The sequence below is a fragment of the Pongo pygmaeus genome, chromosome 4 (assembly GCF_028885625.2).
Source record: "Pongo pygmaeus isolate AG05252 chromosome 4, NHGRI_mPonPyg2-v2.0_pri, whole genome shotgun sequence".
NCBI classification, from domain to species: Eukaryota; Metazoa; Chordata; class Mammalia; order Primates; family Hominidae; genus Pongo; species Pongo pygmaeus.
This window is the reverse complement of record NC_072377.2, coordinates 106,669,365-106,687,934: the sequence shown is the minus strand read 5'-3', so window position 1 is coordinate 106,687,934 and position 18,570 is coordinate 106,669,365. Positions and strand designations below refer to the sequence as shown.

General features: G+C 37.0%; 1 long non-coding RNA gene across 1 annotated transcript; it reads left to right on the top strand.

Moving 5' to 3' along the window:
- Window positions 1–5,676: 5,676 nt before the first annotated feature.
- Window positions 5,677–18,266, top strand: LOC129037167 (uncharacterized). The gene is made up of 3 exons (XR_008502736.1): window positions 5,677–5,747; window positions 14,805–14,867; window positions 16,997–18,266. It is a non-coding gene; the product is annotated as an uncharacterized LOC129037167 (long non-coding RNA).
- Window positions 18,267–18,570: the final 304 nt, after the last annotated feature.

Genomic DNA, 18,570 nt, shown 5'->3' with positions numbered 1-18,570 from the left:
TGATGTAAAAGGTATTTCCTTTTTTAAAACAGAGGAATGTTACTGCTTGTCCTGCCCAAATACCCTGGTATTATCTGAATATATAGTCTTGATGTCACCTAAATAAATCTTCATTTTGCGTGTATTTATCAAAGATCCCTCAGACCGGTACTGTGATAATCTTTCTAGGAGGAGGAAGCTGGCTCTCTTCTGGCACTTTTTATGCCGGATAGACCCATCCCTATTACCTTGAGGAGGCATGGATTTTCTTATTAAATAATTTGAATGAGGTTTAAAATATTTTTTCATGTAACCTCTGGGGCTTTTGGTTTTCTAGGTAGATACAGTGAAAAAACCAAAGAGGAAAAGAGAGAGAGATCTAGAGATAGTTATTTTGGTGAGGTTCAAACTCATCCTGCTTTTCTTTTTTGACCTAGACAATTTTTACAGCTATTCCTACTGTATTTGATCAGTGAATATTTTATTTTTCACATTCTATTACTATTAAAGCAAATATATAGACTACACATTATGATAGATGAAGCTTAAGGAAGAGAGTAGTGATGCTTTCACAATATTATGAGATTAATATTTTTATTATAGAAAAATATTTTCCATATTTTTAGTAGTTCTATTTTTTCCAATTATAGATACTATACCTTGTTTCTGAGGAATAACTTTGTTTTTCACAGTGCTGTTAGGCTTTATGTTATGCTTTTCTGATCATGGGAAATATCATGGCTACTATGCAGAAAATAAAATACACATCTAAAAATTTCTTCTCTTCTTAGAAAATATGCAGTTTACTATGAAATGGCTTCATTTCCTCTGAACCATCAAATGCCAACTTGAAGTAATCTGAACCATAATCCTTCAGTTTTGGGTTTAAATGATAGACTAGCGTGTAGGATTTCAGGAGCACTGCCTTCATATTTCTTCTGAAATTAGAAAGAACTCTATACATTAAATATTTAGAATTCTAGTTATACACATAAAACTCAGCCGCTACATCAGCCTAAGGTTTATGCACATGAGTTGTTTTTTATCCTGCTGTATCGATAGAAACCAGAACAAGACATTTAAGAAAAGACAGAAATCTGTTGCAGCCCTTGTGTGACTCATTGATGCCCACCAGATAGTGTCATTAATAAAACAGCAGAGACAGCACATCTGAAATTCATTGCTCCTGAGGGGATTGTTCTGCAATATATATATATATCACCCATGCACACATATATATGTAGACAGAGAGAGAGAGAGTGTGTCAAAATGGAAAAGTTTAAAAACTTCCTTTTCTTTGAATTAAATCCCCTGAACATCTGTCTCTAAATGAGTATGCCATCAGTCATTATGCTAAATCTTCTTTTTTGATTACCATAAATAAATTTGTAGATTTATCACTAGATTCACTTGAGAACATGTTTTGAAAAGAAGTGTGAGAATTCCTTCAATAATAAACACATGCCTGGGAATTAAAAATAATCATAATTTAATGTGATCATTTGATCCATAATTCAATGCTTGATATGAATGAAATCTGATACAGTTTATAATGGTCCACAGGAGGTGATAATTAAAGTTGGAGAAAAGAATCTACTAGGAAATTTCAGGGCTGAAAATTGCTCTTAATTTCATCCTGAGAAACTTACATTTGATATGGTGACAGAGATTCAGAGTTGGGGAAAAAGAGGAGTCACTTTTATAAAGCAATATCATAAGACTCATGACCATAGCTGTCCCCTTCCCCAGTAACAGCATCCTGTGATAATGAGCTTTGTCTAAAATGCAAGGGGCTTCAGGACTCATATGACTATTAAAGTCATCCTGAAATGGATTTATAAATTCCAGCTCTGTTCATATTGCATAGTCATAAATAAAAAAATATTGAGAATAATAATATTTTGAAAAGAATTATTTTACTCCCCCTCATTCTTCCCACCCCCCTCCACCTTTGTGATAGTAATCTTTGGCAGTCTAAAGAGACAGCAGAATTTGCTGAAAAAGGAATACAAAGGCAGATAATAGTGATATGGTCTGGCTCTGTGTCCCCACCCAAACCTCATCTTGAATTGTAATTCCCATGTGTTGGGGGAGGGACCTCATGGGAGGTGATTAGATCATGGAGGCAGTCCCACCATGCTGTTCTCATGACAGCGAGTGAGTTCTCATGAGATCTGATGGTTTTGTCAGGGGCTTTTCCCCCTTTCCTTCTGCACTTCTCCTTCCTGCTGCTATGTGAAGACGGACATGTTTGCTTCTTCTTCCACCATGATTGTAAGTTTCCTGAGGCCTCCTCAGCCCTGCAGAAGTGCATGTCAATTAAATCTCTTTCCTTTACAAATTACTCAGTCTTGGGTATGTCTTTATTATTAATAGCAGCATGAGAATGAACTAATACAGTCAGATTCTGCCTTGCTAAATAAGATTATAATGTAACTTAATAGTCAGTCAACTGTCTTAAGATAGGATTTCCCAATGTCCTCTATCCTCCTTTTGCTTTTAGTAGCTCAGGTGTTAAACTTGCAGCATTCTTTTGTAGAATAGAGGAGTTTCCCCTTCTGCCTTTGACAATGAAGCCACAGAATACATCTTAAGGACAGAAAGGAGAGGAGAAGAGGTACAGGACATAAACATATTATTTCCTGGCCTGGTAATTTCGTTAGAGATCACAGAAAAAGCAAGAAAGATTTCCTTTCTCCATGCTAGTTATACAGTACCTGTGGTATTAAGGGTGAAAGCGGTAGGAAAGGATGGAGGGCAAGGAGAAGGTATTGTCTTGCTCCCCATTTGTGATTCTGAAAAGTGGTCACCTCTCTGATTGCAACTATATCATTTTCTAGGCCAGACCATACCAATGAGACTGCTCAGTGCTCAGGAAGGAGACTGTAAAGTTTAGGATTTCAGTGTGGCATGAAAACAAGTTGAGCCAGATACCTGTCATAGCAGCAGAAGCAGAAGTCGAACCAACGGACTGAAAGAAGGGTCAGTAGGAGTGGGAATTGAGGTGAAGTCTAGCCAGCCTCTGTTCTGCCCATGACAGACCTGAGTTCCAGTACACACAAGCTTTAGTTGTGAGTGCCAGAAGAGTCAGCTGCTTTCAGGAAGACTAGGGCTGTCATCCTAAAAATCAGAGGACGCTGATCCTTTCCTTCTGCCATGAGGTTAACCAACTGCTCTTAGCATACATCTTGGCATACTGCTGTCCCAAGTTCATGAGAGGCTCTGCTCATTATTTTTTTAAGTCATGCCTCTCTTTGCACTTCAGTATATGTAATTTACTTTGACTATCTTCAAGTTTACTAATGTTTTCTTGTGTTGTATCCAATCCAGTATGAATCTTATTCAATTTTTTTTTACTTTGGATATATATTTTTTCAGTTTTAAACTTCTTATCTGTTCATTTTTGAACAGTTTTCACATATGTCCTGAAATTTCCTAATCTCATTATATTCAACTTTTCCTTCAGATTCTCTTGCATATTTTTTAGGGTTACCTTAAATTTGTCTATTAATACTAAGATCTGGTTTGTTTTAGTATATTAACTATTCTTTCTCTCTTGACTATGGGTCATCTATTTCTCTAATTGTTCATATGTCTAGTCATTTTTTATTACATACTGGATATTGTATGGATACGATAGAGACTCTGGATCCAATTGTTTTTTCTATCAGGCAGTTAAATTGTTAAATCACTTAGTCTTGTGTTGTAGTCTTTAATCCTAAAGTGTGGTTCTTCTGGGATTTTTTTTTTTTTTTTTTTTTGAGACAGAGTCTCACCCTGTCACCCAGGCTGGAGTGTGCAATGGTGTGATCTTGGCTCACTGCAACCTCCACCTCCTGAGTTCAAGCAATTCTTATGCCTAAGCCTCCCTAGTAGCCAGGACTACAGCCATGTGCCACTACGCCTGGCTAATTTTTTGTATTTTTAGTAGAGATGGGGTTTCACCATGTGTTAGCCAGGATGGTCTCCATCTCCTGACCTCATGATCTGCCTGCCTCTGCCTCCCAAAGTACTGGGACTACAGGCATGAGCCACCACATCCAGCCTCTTCTGGGATTTTAATAGAAATCCTGAGGTACTTCATAAGCCAGTCAAACTTGATATAACTCTAATTCTCAATCTTGACTCTCCTGTAGTGTGCATCCACTAAAGTCATTGTTAACTGCTGCCTTCCTGCAAGCTCTTTGGAGTCTCACCCAAACTGTCGGCAGTTTAGTTTGAATGGGGGTTATACATAGATTTTGGGGTTTTCCTTTCTGTAACACCCTCCCTTCCAGAATTTCTCCCTCTCAATATCCAGCCACTCGGGCAGCCCCCAGATCTCTCATCTGATTTTTCCAGTAATAATATTTTGTTTGGGCTCTATCTATCCTGAGCTGTTCTCAAATCCTGACAATTTTCAAATATGACAATTTTGTCACTGTTTAGTGGCTTCAAATAGTAGTTTTTTTCCACTTAACTTTCTAATTGTTATCAGCAGAAGGGCTAGTCTGATATAAGCTACTTTGCCTTTATTGAAAGCCAGAATTCCTAAAGTGGAAATGTGCTTCAGTGTATAGACCAAGAATGGTAGGTGATAAGGTTCAAAATACAAAAAATAAATAAAAATTTAAAAAAAAGCTTAATCATGTATGGCTTCTTAAGCCTTGGCAAAGAGGTTGATATTTATTCTAAGCATTATACAGGCATTACCAGGAAATTTTAAGCAAAGGAGTGCTTCAATCTTATTTATGAATGCAGTGGTAATTCTACATGAAAATATGCTAAATGATAATACTGGTAGTTCTACATGGAAATGGTAAATAATAGTACTAGATAGTGTTTATTAATAATAAAGTATATGTCAGGCAGTAAGAAGTGACATAACATAAAACTTTATAGTGGGAGATGATACTGATGATTTACACAGGCAATGATACTCACCACCTGACTTATTAGGAAATAAAAGAGAAATAATTATGGCTTTAAAAATTGGGATCGTTTTGATAACTGTGGATGAGTCCTTTATTCACTCGTTTATTGAATACTGTCTAGCTACTGTTCTAGATACTAAGGATACAACAGGAAATAAATACATTCTCTGTAGAAATGTAAGACAAGTCTATGTAGTTTTGAGATTTTATCTTTGACAACCCCAAATACAGTCAGAGACTTACCTTCTCAATGAGATCTGGTAATTGAACATTTCTTTAGCTTCTTTTACTAGAGATCAAATGTGAATACCAAGTTACAGAAAAAAAATACATAATAAAAAAAACTCTTCAAATCATGGATAAGGCATGACAATAACAATTCCTTTTAACATGAGTTCCAATTTGATGAAATAAATTATCATTTTTATATTACCAAAGATTATTTCTGACAGAAGAACATGGACTACTTTACACTTCTCCTGGCAAAATGATGAGCTAGGGTTGTAGTTTATCTGTAAATGTTTTACTCTCACTTAGGAGGCTATAAAAATGATTTAAATTAGGAAGAAATTCTCCTGTCAGTTGCAGAAGGAAAACCATGAGCCTCCTAAGGAAAATCTCTGAGTTTGTGTGTGTGTGCGTGTGTGTGTGTGTTTGTGCAAGTGTGGCCAGCTCAAAAGCCATCAGCCAAATAATAAAACTAAAATAAATATTTACAGATCCATTGCATGCAACTCTGTTCTCTTGGTTTGTCAGGGAATCATACTTAACTTTCTTATTTCAGGGCTTTTGGCTCAATTCTGAATAAACAGTGCACATCCATGTGGGAGCAATGAGGAGGAACTGTAGCATCTGGTATGGCTTTAAAAATAACTTCCTACTTATGTAACTGAGATTTTACCAAAGATCAATGAGCTTTTTCAGGTCTGAGACCTAAGGTTGGATGGCATGAAATAGTTCCTTTGGAAGCTGTTGATTCATGTAGCACTGTTATTTTGAAAGAACATTCCTACCCAAGAAGCAGATGTTAACAGACCATAGACCTAGAGTCATAACTCTAGGTTATTGAGATCTAAGTTTTTGTTCTCAGCTTCATTCACAATCATTAAGAGCCTTTTACTTTTAGTTACTTCTTTATTGATCTCATACCACACATTTCTTCTAATCTGTACAAAATGTCAACTTAAGTGGGGTGGGCAAATCTGCATCCACAATCAAGCAAGCCTGCTTGGTTACAACACAAAATGGTGCCTATTGGCTCATTGTTTCTAGATGACAATGTTATTCATGATGTTGCATGCTTCCAAGACAAAAACCACTTTATTGCATTAGCAGCTAAACCATGTGATGCCTTTGGAATATGATATTGTAGAACCACCTTTAGCTTCTCAGCTCTGGGGAGTTGTAGAACATGTTGAAATCAGAACTTATTTGTGGTTCATCTGAAAAAATATTCATCTGGGTTCTCTTTTAAACTTCCTTTGTAAGATGTTTTTCTTCAATGAAAAATGTATCTGTAAATGGAAAGCACTTTCTGAAGAATTCTGAACTTTGATATTTTATAATAAATGTCCCACCATCTCTGGTAAGTAGGAGCCTAATAAATATTAAACCAGTGTATAATAATAGGTACTAATCATAGATCCTATGCAATACTTTTGGGGGGGATGAATAGGATTAACAAGTGGGTTTCCATACTAATTTATTGACACATTGTAAGACATTTCTATAACTTATACATTTTTCATGTGTTCCCCTTTCTTATTCCTTATTTTCTACAGCATATGAAATTGCTACTCCTGTAAAATGAGTTTGAGATTCAGGGGACACTGAAATACTGAAAGTGATGTATATTTTAGAAAGAAAGTTTGTGCAGGTCTACCTCCACGTATCATCAAAAAGATAGAAAAAAAAGTAAAAAGAGGAAGACCACATGTCTTGAAGGCTGTAGTGATATCTGGTATATGTTTATGGTTTGTCATCCTGTCATCTGATCATTAGCTGTTGATTTAGCTGTTGTGGTTGTTTTTTTAAATAATTTTTGTCTCTACTGAACTGCAGGAAAATAATTTGTGCATCCTGATTGGCTATCTTTGCCTTATTTGTGTGAATTATGCAAATTTTAGTCATTCCTATACCCCAAATAATCAAATTATTGTGCTAATAAAAACAGACTGCATATGCTTAGGCCGTAGACTCTACCTTCATGCGCTACAAGAAACATTGTTGTTTTCTCAATCAGATTGAATGTAACAAAAAGTTTTTTCGTGGAAAAGGAAATAAACCCTGAAAGATTTTAGAGAAGCATTATGCAATGTAGAAAAGAGTGGAGCAAACACTCAAGAAAAGAGATTTGATGAAAGACTGAGTGGGGTAAATTTGGAAAACTTTTACCTCTAAAAAAGTTAAATTTATATATATATACATATCAATATTTCAATAAACATTGAATAATATTAATTTACATTTTCTTACTTATTATACCCCAAATGCATACCCAGAACTCTGCTGGAGGAACACATAGTTAAAGCTCATATCCTTGATGTTTTAACTTTTAAGCCAATACCCAAATTTACATATTCTCCAGGTGACTGGTTGTGCAAAATATTGTTTGATTTGGTAGATTCCCTCCACATTCTTTTAGAAACTTGATAGAGACAAAATAATAGGATGTGCCTGTTAGCCATCTATGAAGCTGATTATAAGGTTATTGTAATGGAGATAAATTTTTAGAAAATGACTAGCGATAAATTTGTCATTAGATTACATGTAAGAATGGAAATTCTCCATGATGACCCAATCTCAATCTTTTTTTTTTATTTTTTTATTTTTATTTTTTTTTCTTTATTATTATTATTATACTTTAGACTCTATGGTACATGTGCACAACGTGCAGGTAAGTTACATATGTATACATGTGCCATGCTGGTGCGCTGCACCCAACAACTCGTCATCTAGCATTAGGTATATCTCCCAATGCTATCCCTCCCCCCTCCCCCCACCCCACAACAGTCCCCGAAGTGTGATGTTCCCCTTCCTGTGTCCATGTGTTCTCATTGTTCAATTCCCACCTATGAGTGAGAATATGCGGTGTTTGGTTTTTTGTTCTTGCGATAGTTTACCGAGAATGATGATTTCCAATTTCATCCATGTCCCTACAAAGGACATGAACTCATCATTTTTTATGGCTGCATAGTATTCCATGGTGTATATGTGCCACATTTTCTTAATCCAGTCTATCATTGTTGGACATTTGGGTTGGTTCCAAGTCTTTGCTATTGTGAATAATGCCGCAATCAACATACGTGTGCATGTGTCTTTATAGCAGCATGATTTATAATCCTTTGGGTATATACCCAGTAATGGGATGGCTGGGTCAAGTGGTATTTCTAGTTCTAGATCCCTGAGGAATCGCCACACTGACTTCCACAATGGTTGAACTAGTTTACAGTCCCACCAACAGTGTAAAAGTGTTCCTGTTTCTCCACATCCTCTCCAGCACCTGTTGTTTCCTGACTTTTTAATGATTGCCATTCTAACTGGTGTGAGATGGTATCTCATTGTGGTTTTGATTTGCATTTCTCTGGTGGCCAGTGATGGTGAGCATTTTTTCATGTGTTTTTTGGCTGCATAAATGTCTTCTTTTGAGAAGTGTCTGTTCATGTCCTTCGCCCACTCTTTGATGGGGTTGTTTGTTTTTTTCTTGTAAATTTGTTGGAGTTCATTGTAGATTCTGGATATTAGCCCTTTGTCAGATGAGTAGATTGCAAAAATTTTCTCCCATTTTGTAGGTTGCCTGTTCACTCTGATGGTAGTTTCCTTTGCTGTGCAGAAGCTCTTGAGTTTAATTAGATCCCATTTGTCAATTTTGGCTTTTGTTGCCATTGCTTTTGGTGTTTTAGACATGAAGTCCTTGCCCATGTCTATGTCCTGAATGGTAATGCCTAGGTTTTCTTCTAGGGTTTTTATGGTTTTAGGTCTAGCATTTAAGTCTTTAATCCATCTTGAATTAATTTTTGTATAAGGTGTAAGGAAGGGATCCAGTTTCAGCTTTCTACATATGGCTAGCCAGTTTTCCCAGCACCATTTATTATATAGGGAATCCTTTCCCCATTTCTTGTTTTTGTCAGGTTTGTCAAAGATCAGATAGTTGTAGCTATGTGGCATTATTTCTGAGGGCTCTGTTCTGTTCCATTGATCTATATCTCTGTTTTGGTACCAGTACCATGCTGTTTTGGTTACTGTAGCCTTGTAGTAGAGTTTGAAGTCAGGTAGTGTGATGCCTCCAGCTTTGTTCTTTTGGCTTAGGATTGACTTGGCCATGCGGGCTCTTTTTTGGCTCCATATGAACTTTAAAGTAGTTTTTTCCAATTCTGTGAAGAAAGTCATTGGTAGCTTGATGGGGTTGGCATTGAATCTGTAAATTACCTTGGGCAGTATGGCCATTTTCATGATATTGATTCTTCCTACCCATGAGCATGGAATGTTCTTCCATTTGTTTGTATCCTCTTTTATTTCATTGAGCAGTGGTTTGTAGTTCTCCTTGAAGAGGTCCTTCACATCCCTTGTAAGTTGGATTCCTAGGTATTTTATTCTCTTTGAAGCAATTGTGAATGGGAGTTCACTCATGATTTGGCTCTCTGTTTGTCTGTTATTGATGTATAAGAATGCTTGTGATTTTTGTACATTGATTTTGTATCCTGAGACTTTGCTGAAGTTGCTTATCAGCTTAAGGAGATTTTGGGCTGAGATGATGGGGTTTTCTAGATATACTATCATGTCATCTGCAAACAGGGACAATTTGACTTCCTCTTTTCCTAATTGAATACCCTTGATTTCCTTCTCCTGCCTAATTGCCCTGGCCAGAACTTCCAACACTATGTTGAATAGGAGTGGTGGGAAAGGGCATCCCTGTCTTGTGCCAGTTTTCAAAGGGAATGCTTCCAGTTTTTGCCCATTCAGTATGATATTGGCTGTGGGTTTGTCATAAATAGCTCTTATTATTTTGAGATACGTCCCATCAATACCTAATTTATTGAGAGTTTTTAGCATGAAGGGTTGTTGAATTTTGTCAAAGGCCTTTTCTGCATCTATTGAGATAATCATGTGGTTTTTGTCTTTGGTTCTGTTTATATGCCGGATTACATTTATTGATTTGCATATATTGAACCAGCCTTGCATTCCAGGGATGAAGCCCACTTGATCATGGTGGATAAGCTTTTTGATGTGCTGCTGGATTCTGTTTGCCAGTATTTTATTGAGGATTTTTGCATCGATGTTCATCAAGGATATTGGTCTAAAATTCTCTTTTTTTGTTGTGTCTCTGCCAGGCTTTGGTATCAGGATGATGCTGGCCTCATAAAATGAGTTAGGGAGGATTCCCTCTTTTTCTATTGATTGGAATAGTTTCAGAAGGAATGGTACCAGCTCCTCCTTGTACCTCTGGTAGAATTCGGCTGTGAACCCATCTGGTCCTGGACTTTTTTTGGTTGGTAAGCTATTGATTATTGCCACAATTTCAGCTCCTGTTATTGGTCTATTCAGAGATTCAACTTCTTCCTGGTTTAGTCTTGGGAGGGTGTATGTGTTAAGGAATTTATCCATTTCTTCTAGATTTTCTAGTTTATTTGCGTAGAGGTGTTTGTAATATTCTCTGATGGTAGTTTGTATTTCTGTGGGATCGGTGGTGATATCCCCTTTATCATTTTTTATTGCATCTATTTGATTCTTCTCTCTTTTTTTCTTTATTAATCTTGCTAGCGGTCTATCAGTTTTGTTGATCCTTTCAAAAAACCAGCTCCTGGATTCATTTATTTTTTGAAGGGTTTTTTGTGTCTCTATTTCCTAACATCACAATTAAAGGAACTAGAAAAGCAAGAGCAAACACATTCAAAAGCTAGCAGAAGGCAAGAAATAACTAAAATCAGAGCAGAACTGAAGGAAATAGAGACACAATCTCAATCTTTGTATGGTCTTCCCTTCACTCACAGTGGATTGTTTTCTTGCTTCGTCTTTGCCATGATTATCTGATGCCTACTCTCAAAGAAGCCCTCCACATCTTTGAAATCAATAGTCTACATTCCTGAAGTTGCAGGCCTTCTATGTTATTTTGAATCCATTGCTTCCACTTTGTGCCTTTACTGAAAGAAAAATTTAGAAAGATGGTGAGTTTTCTTGGCATCTTCTTGTTTTCATATTTTCTCTTTCCGTAAAAAATGTTTTATCCCAGCAAATAAAATGCAATACAGTTTTCAAAGTCAAACAAAACCCAGCATATTCACATATGGTATTTCCTTTCTAAATATTTCTTGTCTCCTTTAACTTGGCATTCTGGTTGGGTCAGTGCTGAGACTCATCAATATTATTTTGTGTGATTTGACGAAACCGATTTCCTTAGCTCCTATCCCACAGATAATTTTTGTTTTGTTTTTCTTTGTGCTCTGAACAGGCAAAGCCTTCTTAGCTGTCATATAATCTTTAGGGATGCTATTGTGCTCTTGGGAGAAATATTCCTTTATTCAAAGAAATGATCTGTAGGGGTAGGCTTGACTCAGCAGCAAACCCTGGTAGTGTTTGACCCATCACATCAAGAACCTTAGCAGCACTTGTATGATTGGGCAGGAGAAGAAGGGGATGTGAAATAATTGTATTATCAGGGTCTCCAGCCTCTCTGCTCCTGTGCTAAAAAGATACTAGATGAGTAGCCCCAGGAGTAAGTAATAGTGAAGAGAAATGCTTTAAAGTATTTTCTCAAACTTAGCAAACTTTGTGGGCTCCCAAAAAGGCATAAGAAAATAAAAGGCTGAGTGATATGTTCTTCTCACCAATTGGGTGATTAAATGTCTGAGCTGGGGGACAAACTTTTACCTTACATGGGCTCTATAAGTAAAGGAAAAAAAAGGAAGGCATTTGGCTGTGATGTTTTAAGAGAATAGTTATACTTAAAACACCTGCAGTGTATCCCATTTTTCTGGATCCTTTTCAGACAAGCAAATGCTGAGGGAATTCATTACCACCAGACCAGCCTTACAAGAGCTCCTGAAAGAAGCACTAAATATGAAAAGAAAGGACCATTACCAGCCACTACAAAAACACACTTAAGTACACAAACCAGTGACACTATAAAGCAACCACATAAACAAGTCTGCAAAATAAACAACTAACATCATGTTGGCAAGATCAAATCTACAAATATCAATACTAACCTTAAATGTAAATGGGATAAATGCCTCAATTAAAATACACAGAGTGGCGAGCTGGATAAACAACCAGCACCCACTGCTACACTGTCTTCAAGAGACTCATCTCACATGGAAAGACACATATAGACTCAAAATAAAGAGATGGAGGAAAATCTACCAAGCAAATGGAAAATGGAAAAAAGCAGGGGTTGCAATCCTAGTTTCTGACAAAACAGACTTTAAACCAACAAAGATCAAAAAGACAAGGGCATTACACAATGGTAAAGGGTTCAATTCAACAAGAAGACCTAACCTATCTTAAATATATACACACCCAACACAAGAGCACCTAGATTCATAAAGCAAGTTCTTAGAGACTTCTAAAGAGACTTAGACTCCTACACAATAATAGTGGGAGACTTTAACATCCCACTGACAGATCATCAAGACAGGAAGTTAACAAAGATATTCAGGACCTGAACTCAGCTCTGGATCAAATGGACCTGACAGACATTCACAAAACTCTCTACCCCAAAATAACAGAATATACTTATGTATTAGTCCATTCTCATGCTGCTATAAAGAATTGCCTGAGACTCAGTAATTTATAAAGGAAAGAGGCTTAATTTACTCATAGTTCTATAGGGCTTGGGTGGGGGGGCCTCAGAAAACTTACAATCATGGCAGAAGGGGAAGCAAACACATACTTCTTCACATGGCAGCAGGAAGAAGAGTGAGTGAAATGGGGAAGCTCCTTATAAAACCATCTGATGTCATGAGAACTCAGTCATAGTCTTGAGAACAGCATAAGGATAACCACTCCCATGATTCAGTTACCTCGCACCAGGTCCCTGCCATGACACATGGGGATTATGGGAACTACAATTCAAGATGAGATTTGCTTGGGGATACAGCCAAAACATATCAACAGCTCATTGTCACAGGCTCTTATTCTAAAATTGATCACATAATCAGAAGTAAAAGACTCCTCAGCAAATGCAAAATAACTGAAATAATAATAAACAGTCTCTCAGACCACAGTGTAATAAAATTATAACTCAAGACTAAGATATTCACTCAACAACATACAATTACATGGAAATTGAATAACCTGCTCCTGAATGACTTTTGGATAAATAAGAAAATTAAGGTAGAAATCAAGAAGTTCTTTGAAACTACTAAGAACAAATATACAACATACCAGAATCTCTGGGACATAGCTAAGGCAGTGTTAAGAGGGAAATTTATAGCACTAAAAGCCCACATCAAAAAGTTAGAAATATCTCAAGTTAGCAACCTAATATCACAACTAAAAGAACTAGAGAACCAAGAACAAACAAAGTCCTTAGCTAGCAGAAGACAAGAAATACTGAAAATCAGAGCTGAACTGAGGGAAATTCAGACACAAAAATCATTCAAAAGATCAATGAATTCAGGAGCTGGTTATTTGAAAAAATTAATAAAATAGATAGATTGCTAGATAGATTAATAAAGAAGAAAAAAGAGAGGATTCAAATAAACACAATCAGAAACAACAAGGAAGATATCACCACTGACCCCACAGAAATACAAATAACAATCAGAGAATATTACAAACACCTCTATGTACATAAACTAGAAAATCTAGTAGAAATGGATAGATTCCTGACACATACACCCTTCCAAGACTAAACCAGGAAGAAATTGAATCCCTGCAGCAAACCACCACAGCACGTGTATACCTATATAACTAATCTGCATGTTCTGCACATGTACCCCAGAATTTAAGTATAATAAAAAAAAAATTCAATCCCTGAACAGACCAATAACAAGTTCTGAAATTGAGGCAGTAATAAATAGCCTGCCAACCAAGAAAAGCCCAGGATCAGACAGATTCACAGCTGAATTTGAGCAGATGTACAAAGAAGAGCTGTTACTATTCCTACAGACACTATTCCAAAAAAATTGAGGAGGAGGGACTCCTCCCCAACTCATTCTATGAGGCCAGTATCATCCTGATATTAAAACCTGGCAGAGATACAACAAAAAAAGAAAACTTCAAGCCAATACCCTTGATGAACATTGATGCAAAAATCCTTAACAATATACTGGCAAACCAAATCCAACAGCATGTCAAAAATCTTATCAATCACGATCAAGTAGGCTTCATCCCAGGGATGCAAGATTGGTTCAACAAATGCAAATCAATAAATGTGATTCATCACATAAACAGAACTAAAGACACAAACCGCATGGTTATTTCAATAGATGCAGAAATGGCTTTTCATAAAATTCGGTATCCCTTCACGTTAAAAACTCTGAATAAACTAGGTATTGGAGGAACCTACCTCAAAATAATAAGAACCATATGTAATAAACCCACAGCTAACGTCATAGTGAATGGGCAAAAGCTGGAAGCATTCCCCTGGAAAACCAGCACAAGACAAGGATGCCCTCTCTCACCACTCCTGTTCATCATAGCGTTGGAAGTTCTGGCCAGGGCAATCAGGCAAGAGAAAGAAATAAATGGTATTATTTTTAAATTGAAATAATTACCTTTACCTCTTTTTACCAAAATGTTAAGGCTGAAGTATTTTTAGCATCTCAGGACAGTTACTCTCATCATATATCAAACTAAATCTCCTGGAAGTAATCTATCCACATCCATATCAGTTCAATCTCAGAAATGAATATCTCAATGGGTACTGTGTACCCAAATCCTCCGCTAGAATAAAACCTCTCTCTGTGACAGGAACAGTCCAAAAAGGAAGCTGGGAGTCAGCCCATCACGAGGTTGCTTGATCAGAATCACATGGTGAGAAACTCCGTATATCCTCCTGATATTCTGAATGGCCTATTGGGTGAGATTCTCCCTTTCCCGCAATTCCCCTTTCCTCCCACACTGAGAGTTCTACCCTTACAGATGAGAATATGTTAGATTCATTGTGGATGCTGGGGAAGGGAAAAGGTAATTAAATACTGAATTTGAGCCTGATGCAGTAAGATTATGTTCGTAGATCCCATTTGCTGAAAGTTTTTGTCAAGTCAGACTCTCTTTTCCTTAGCCCATGTATTTTGCTCTTGTGAGCAACTTGGGGAGACAGTTAAAAGGTTGAGCATGAATGGCTTCTCCTTGCTGGAAAGGTGTCTATATGCCTTGTCAACTGCGGGTAAGCCAGATCATCTTGCCCTATAAAAGACACACATGAGTCATCAACAGCTTATCCAGGAAGACACAATTACAGCTTGATCCCTTCTGTAAAAGTTCTTCAGGATACAGAGAGGACATGCCAACTAGAGCTTAAGTATGTTTGCCTGAAATCAATAATTAAAATTCATTCTTCAAATTTGGGCTTTTTGTGCTAAATCAAGATTTGAAATTTGAGTATTGACAAGCTAATATTCTGCTTCTTAAACAATGCTCAGAAAAGGATTACTTGAATTAAGTGTATCATTATTAAAATAATTAAAATTCTACCTTTTATAAGGTAAAAAATTTTCAAAACATCACATTGAGCCTCTTTTTAATGATTCAAAATGAAGAAGTCAAATTTAGATAAATATCAAGGATTAATCAATAAAAAAATTAGAGTAATACTAAAACCTGATATGATCTGCATTTAAAATAGTTCTGCTCAGTACAACAAACATTTATTGAATGCATACAATATCCTAGGTACTAATAATACAATGATCAATAAAACATTCTTGTCACTTAATCTCAGTTAAGGGATGAGATAATTGATCTAAACAATAATACATGTAAAAAATAGGCAGCAGAATGTGGTAGTGGATGATGCATAGTAGACTTTGGAGACAGACAGGACTTAATTACTTAATTAAGAGTTAGAGCTCTTGCTCTTGCTCTAACTCTGTGTTTTTACACAAGCTACTTTATTCTTCCCTACCTTTGTTTTATCATTTTTGGCACAAAATAAGCATTCAATAAATAGAAGCTAATAACAATAATAAAAAAATGTGTTGGGTACAGAAGTAATATTCCATAGAGAATGATTTTGGGAAGTTGATCCAGGAAGGCTTGTAAGAGGAGATTATGTGTCCAAAGGGTTTTGATACAGGAATAGAAATTTGCTAGGTAGTTAATATTTATAAAAATACTCCAGGCAAAGAAGACATGTTCAAAGGCAGAGGAGGCAGTAGCTCTAAAACCTGGTAACAGTTTAATATTGCTGTTGCATTCATTAGTTGCTGAAAAGTAATGAGAGATGAGGCTGGAGAAGAGGCAGGGGCCAGTTTATTAGGAGGCTTTGCCCTGACAAGAAGTTTGAACTTGATATTTTAGGACAGAGAGTGAAGATATACTTTTTTTGTGATAAGTTTTTTTTGTTTCACCTTTGCTTTATTTTCATTTATTTTATCCAAGGTTTAAAAATGGGATATTGCCCTTAAACTCCATGATTTTTGGCTTCTCTTGAAAATTTGCCACCATTAATTTGCATTTTCTCATGGCAGCTATTGATTGGAGATAACCAATGTCTGCCTCTTCACAGGCAAGTGCTCTCTTCATAGGCAATGAGAAAACTTGGAGGGTTTTAAGTAGATTTGTTATGTGGTGAGCTATGTCATAGGAGTCTCCTTGTGTTTTTTCACTGTAGTTGAAGAGGAGGAGGCCAGGAGTTGAGAAGGGGTAATTGGATATGACACCGCCAAAAGCTAAGTTAATGGAAGAAGGATACATAATGTGATTAATGTTGGTTAGAGAAAGATACATTAAAAAAAAAGCAAAATAAACATTCCTCTGGAAAAGGGGATGGGAATTTCATATACAGAGTTGGTAACTATTATTGGTTGGAAAGTAACTCTTGCGGGACAAGATATCTGAATTTTTAAAAAAGATATCGCTAAAGAAAAACAGAAAAATAAAATTAAGCTGCAGTACAAAATGGACAACCAACCCCAATATTCTTTCGCTCCTTTTCTCAGAACTGGAAATTCCCTGTCTCCCCTTAACCAGCACTGGAAGCAGATGGGAAAAGAATGGCTGTGACTGACTCACACTCTAACCCAGCAACCCTCAGCATACAAGTGGGAGACCATAAAGTTTTTCAAGACCCCAAAAGAGGCCAAAGGTCTGATAATTGCTGGGAGAAGGTCCACTATCCAAGAAGAGAAGAGGAAAAGGAATTAAAATCTCCAAGCACTGGGGATGCAAGAAGAGAGTTGCACAGGAGAGAAAGAAGAAGGCGTCCACGGGGTGACCCTGCCATTGGAGGGAAATCCATGTGGATATGTGCAGGGAGTCTAGGAAGTGAAGCCTTAGTGATCATTTACAAGAATGAGGGTTAGGTAAAATAAGGGATACAAAGCCACCTGTAGTCTGTTCTAACCTCACTCCACCACTCTATACAATCTGTGTTTTGTCATCTGAAACGTTAAGTAAAGACCTGTTTGGGTCTTCTTCGGAATCCCATACATTTGAGTTCATCAGTCAGAAAAAGGGAAAATACCAACACCCCATCCTGGAATGGCAGTCATGTACACTTTTATAATGAGAGACTGGGCAGCAAAGAGGGCCCCTTGTGGACCTCACCCAGCCAGAGAAGGAGGCAGAATGTTTCCTTCACTATCTTTTCCCCTCCCCAGAGGAACACTACATATTGTTCCCTCCATGGGCTTAAGAGAAGGTGCTGGGGTTACAGATAAATATATCGCTAGCTGTAGAGCACAGGGTGAATTGGGATGTCCATTTACAAGACTAGGGACAGGAGAATCAGTTCAAAGACTTTAAAAATAATTAGGAAAAAAAGGAAGGCCTGACCCAAAGCTTAGGAGTGCAGGTAGAGAAGAGATGATGCCATGATATACCATGTCTCTGGGGCTTTTCTGTATTCCTCTTCCTCTGTATACTGTATTGCCCTCATTCCCTATTTATTCAAAATCTGTGCTACCTCCACTGAGAAGACTTCCACGAGAAAATTCAGATATTTCTTCTTTTGTGGACACTTTCTACCTTACAAATAAGTTAATTTTAATTCAAGGAAGAGTTTTTTCCGAACCCTGTTGGCCTGCTCACAGGAATGTAAGTTCGTTAAATCGAGGGCACAGTGTCTTTGAGAACTGCAATCACCTACATCAACATGACATAGCTATTAGGACTAAGAACAGAGACCACCTATGTCAACATGAGTTACTATTTTTTTCCATGAGACATTTGTCCAAGAAAGGTAAGACTGTAACCAATAAATAGTTTGCACTTTTTGCATCAGGTAATTCCTGCAAATCAATTTATCTGAGATAACACTCTGCTTGACTAGGCAAATAGCTCACTTATCAAACAAAAATTTATTCATTAAAACCCTCATCTTGCTCCAGTGACCAATACTAAGCTATTATGTCCTGACCACTGCTCCAACTCAATCCATTTTCTACTTTGAAGGGCCCTTTTAAACTAGCTGAGTTAGACCTCCAAATCCTATACATACCTTGTTTCGTACAACATTGCTAAGACTGCCAAGGGGGTGTTCTCTCTTACTACAGTGAGGGAGGCTATCTGGTGG